Here is a 6,000-nt window from a genome sequence, read left to right as displayed (position 1 = left end):
AATTGACGTTATGTTCATATCTACTTAAATGTTTTATAAGCTGATACATACAGATAGAAATGTCAAAAAAAGATATTTTGAATGCTATCAGGAAACTGCAGAGAAATAATTGTTTTGTAAACCAGATAAAAATAGAAGTAAGAATAAAAACAAGAGCTTGAGGAATAAAACATTATAGAACACCTGATATCCTCCATGAAACGAGTTCGGCCTATCATTGTTGACGTATATAACATAAGGAGCTTTTGTATTGATCTGGTGTGTTGTGGATGGGTGTGGGAGGTAGGGTGTCTCGCCAAGGGTAGGGAGGGGAGGGGAGCCGAGTGTTACAATCTCTGCATCAAGGATACTAAAGCTATCTGCAGGCGCGTGAGGCACAGACCAGATTTTTGTATTTAAAAAATTTCTACAGGTAAGGGTATTTACAGCAAGAAAGGCATACGTTTCTGTTTCCGTCTCGTCCGATTACTTCCGGTGAGGTCAACATTGCTAGATTTCTAGTTATTTCTGCATGTAATCTTCTGTAGCTCTAGAATTCACTTTGTAGAATACATTAAAATAACAGTTTGAATAGGTTAATGTTTAAACATTGAAAGATATATAAATATCTCTGATTCACAGAAAGTTCTGATGTTATAAGAGAAACCTTTCTTAGGTTTATGGCACTGTCAAGCAAACCTTGTAAATTACACAAACATTTGCAAGTGCAAATTACTATATATTTTAATATACTCGTAGCCGTGTAATCTAGAAATACATGGAACCTTTATGTTTTCTCAGATTTGTTTCCATTATTGTGAACATATAACATTTAAAATAGTCTAAATATTAATTTTACAACAAATTATATATTCATATAAATCTTGGCTTACATAGTATGTGCTTTTTAACATTATGAGAATATTATTTTCATAAAGTTACATTTTCATTATATTCTTCATGAAGAACTTACGGATATGAAATCATACATTATCAAAACACCTATATTCATTTGCTAAAAATGTTTCTTAAAATGACAAAAATATAATTCAACCATTACTAAGGTGATTTTTGAGCTTTACTGTATATTATTATTATTATTATTATTATTTTATTATTATTATTATTATTATTATTATTATTATTATTATTATTATTATTATTATTATTATTATTATTATTATTATTATTATTATTATTATTATTATTAGTCAGAAGATGAACCCTATTCATATGGAGCAAACCCACAGGAGCCAGTGACTTGAAATTCAAGCTTACAAAGAATGTGTTGTTCATTTGAAAGCAGTAAGAGGGAGGCAATAAGAAATACAGAAAGAGGAGATCAGTTATCAAAATAAATTAATATATTAATAAACATATAGATAAAAAATGTCAGAAACTTATAAAACACAAGTATTTCTTTAGGGCAGTCATGCATTCCATCTCCGCTTGAACTTTTGACATTGCACGACTTCCTCAGGGAGAATTTGGCGGCGTGATTAATAGAGGATAAGACCTCAGGAACCAAGAAGTTTGACAGTGAGGCACATTCACCGCATAACGGTGCTTCTGCTGTTCAGTAAATATTATCACTTTCTCCTCTCTCTCTCTCTCTCTCTCTCTCTCTCTCTCTCTCTCACACACACACACACACACACATAAACACACACATAAATACACACTCAATCCCACAAACAAATTGAGAAATTGAGAACGTTTACCCAGAATATATCCTTGCTCTCTCTCTCTCTCTCTCTCTCTCTCTCTCTCTTTCTCTCTCTCATCACAGACACATGCACAGACACACACGGAAAGTGAAACTGAGATCATTTATATACTAAGAATATACCTCTTATTTAATAGACCTTATCTTGTGTTTTATACATTAAATATTAAAAAAAACGTTATGACCTTATTTAATACAGATCTTATCTTGTGTTTTTGGATTTAATATTCTTATTAAAAAAGTTATGCTAAGAACACGAAAAAAAATTTATACAAGTGAAAATATGCTTCTAACTTTAATTTTACCTTCCCCTCAAATAATGTTAACAAATTAAGTTAAAAAACAATACTTTTCAATAAAGGAATATTCCTTTTAAGTTACTTACACATTCATTCTTTAGCTCTCACTAGTTCAGTTAAAATAAAAGTAGAATAGAAATAAAAATTGGGTTGTAAATAATTCACTCTCCCACCTACTAGTGGGCAAATAGTTTCATTAAAATACAAATAAAATACAAGTACAATAGATGGTTTGTGAATTCTTTACTCCCTTAACTACTGGTATGCAAATAATGCTATTGAAATGCAAATAAATATTGATTCTTCCCCTTGCTAGCATGCAAATGTATAGTTCAATTAAAACAAAAATATAATATAAAAGAAAATTATGGCTGGTAAACAATTTACTCCCGCACCTAATGGTATGGAAATAATTCAATTACAATGCATTCACAGACTATATATACCTACAAAATCACTCATGAAAATCCACCTAATTTGCCTTTGAAAGGGAACCACAAACCTCCAGGATGTTTACGTTCCAAATCGACATCAGTTTCTGACCACTGGACCTCACAGGACAGACAGATGAATCTCGGGGAATATTAACCAAGCTTCTCTCTTATTGAAATTTGAGTCAGTTCCTACATATCCAGAGAGAATTATTTCGATTTGTGTTTACGTGGGGAAAGTGTCGTGTCCAATTACGATATGGCTGTAACTGACACATGGATTTGGTATTTCAGGACCAATGCATTAAGAAACTGCTGTAATATATCATATACATCTATATATATATATATATATATATATATATATATATATATATATATATATATATATATATATATATATATATATATATATATATATTATTTATACTTGATGACTCTATGTACAAAATGTTCTTCAAAGTGCCCTACGTGTATATCCAGTTATTTTTACAACATAAAGGAAAATTAATATCGAAATATTTTTCCTACATATATCCTTTTCCACGGGTTGTTTGCGACCATACTTGGGTCGCGAGAAATGGGAAGCTCTGTAAACGATGAATAAATTGAAGCAAGTCCGATGGTTTCTTCGAACTGAAGCTGAAACCATATTTGCTTGAGATGGGCAGAGATTCAGTTCCATTCGTCAATGTGTAGGTAACTTCAATTGCAAATAAATATTGGAATTTTGTTATTAATTGTTTTTAACCCCTTTTCACTTTATCTTTTACTGTGACGTATTTTTAGAAGGACATATAATTAGAGATTGTAATACCTATCTTTCAGTGTGATGCAATCACTGGAATATATATGTAACTCTCAAGGAAAAAAAAAAGGTATTTCCTCGCCATCAGGAATGTGGACATAAATTAGCTGTAAAAAGTTAGCTTTTCTGCCAGGCTGGATCAGAGTATGTTGAGATGGTTTGGCCTTATAGAAAGAATGGAAGAATATACGAAAGCTAAAGAAGTACAGAGGTCATGGTAGTTCAAGGGAAGGCGTAGTGCGAGAACTAAAAAGGACTGGATTAATGGCATGAAGGAGGTGTAGCGTAATCAGCGGTGAAAGGATAATATTTGTAAGTGTGTTTGACGATCTGCTGGTGAGCGTTTTGCATACGTTCATGAAATAGCTTATATTGTGGCTGTTTTATTGTGCATGTATATATATATATATATATATATATATATATATATATATATATATAATATATATATATATATATAGATATATATATATATATATATATACATATATATATATATATATATATATATATAGATATATATATATATATATATATATAGATATATATATATATATATTTATACATAATATATATATATATGATATATATATATATATATGTATATATATATATATATATATATATATGTATAGATATATATATATATATATAGATATATATATATATATATATATATATATATATATATATATATATATATATATCCAGCAGAAAAGCAAACACTCTTCTCCCTAATCAAATGAAGCTTCGGATAATTCCCAATGATTCATGGGTAAGTGAATTGTTGGGAGCCGGGAAATTAGATTAGAGATGCATCAACGGGGGAAATCAAACGAGTGGTTCCTTTTCAAGCGGTAATTCGACAGGGAAAACCTTCGACTTCTCCCATGATCGACTGAATGCAACAGCCAACCGCTCATCTGTTTAATTTTCACTTGGTCTTCATTAAAAGAACAAAAAAAACTTATCCTAAAATTTATTCCAAAATGTATATATTTTCAAATTGTTCGTCAAACCGCAGGTAAATAATTGCTTTGTCGAAGGGAAGGAATGTTTAACGATTTCCGAAAGCATTGAGGAACAGAATGATGTATTTCCTTTTGAAAGAAATCACAGTTTATTTTTAAACTGTTTTAGTGACAGACCAAAAGAAATTCAGTGCTTCGTCAAAGGGGAAGGAATTTCTAATGATTTATGAAATCAATGAAGAGTAGAGTTAGGTACATCCTTCAAAGAAATCATTATCGCTCTATATTGTCAAATATATCATATTCAAATTATATTAATAAGTTGCTTTAATAAAATCATATAAAAATCATGTACTTTGTCAAAGAGAAGAAAAAATTCTAACAATTTCTGAAAGCAGTGAAGAATAAAATGATATATTTACTTGTAGGCATCAATATTACTGTATATTAACTAATATCAGGAACTATTCAAAACAATGTAAAACCTACATTGACCACAAAGATTTTAGTGTCATCTGTCATACTGCCAAATCTCAAGAGTTAGCAATACTTGTACCATCGTTAAACACCCATACATCTGCAAGTCAATTGTATTTAGCTTAAAGTTCGTACTGTGTTAGTTTCCTTCCGTTTAGTTCCTTGCTGTCTCACCTCTAGGTTGGTTGTGTTTTTATTTTTATTTATTTAATTTTTACTCTGTTGTATTTTAAATGAATTTTTAGACTATACTTTTAACTGTTTTTTTATTTTCTTACCTTTTATGTGCAGCCCAGAAGATGTAATTCTGTAAATAATTACGAAACGTCGGCAAAATAATAATAAGCAAAACAAAGTACAGCCTAGTGATGTGTGGTTTTCATCCGTCTTCCTCTGATTATGTTACTTGGAATGGTTTTCTGTGCCCTGTATCACTAATATATATATATATATATATATATATATATATATATATATATATATATATATATATATATATATATATATATATATATATATATATATATATATATATATATATATATATATATATATATATATATATATATATATATATATATATATATATATATATATATATATATATATATATATATATATATATATATATATATATATATATATATATATATATATTGCTACGACAGCGGCTTTGGGATATGGGTTAAGCTTTGGTGTATTTAATGGTAACCTGGACTGTGTCGACATCTCAAAATCCTTTTGTTATTTAGAAAAATTGAATCAAAACCTATGCCCTGATGATATCAATATTTGTAAAGGTATTGTGTATGGTGCTATGAGTAAACCTTCTCCCCCTAATGTACCCGTGAGATTTCTCCAGGTTTTTAAGTAAATTAAAGAAGACGAAACAGTGAAGGTGACAAAAGCAGATAAATCTAATGCAGTGGTAATAATGAATAAAAGTGACTATATAAGTAAAATAATGACATTGCTAAATGACACTGATACTTATACGAAACTGAGGTCTGACCCTACACAGACAGTTAACTCCCATTTTAATAAACAAATTAAATCCATTTTGAAGGGCTTGGACCATTTAATTAAACAGTTTACACCGCAATGCGCCTCCCTACCTTACATGTATGGTTTAGTCAAGACACATAAAATCAATAACCCTATCAGACCAATCATTAGTTCAGTGGGCTCAGTTACGTATAATTTATCTAAATGGCTTGTAAAAATTCTTACTCCTTTGGTAGGAAATATTTCTAACATGAATGTTAAAACAATGTTGATATTATAAAACAAATTGAATCGTTTAAATTTG

Source organism: Macrobrachium nipponense, chromosome 1 (genome assembly GCF_015104395.2).
Source record: "Macrobrachium nipponense isolate FS-2020 chromosome 1, ASM1510439v2, whole genome shotgun sequence".
NCBI classification, from domain to species: Eukaryota; Metazoa; Arthropoda; class Malacostraca; order Decapoda; family Palaemonidae; genus Macrobrachium; species Macrobrachium nipponense.
Note: the sequence above shows the minus strand (reverse complement) of the source record.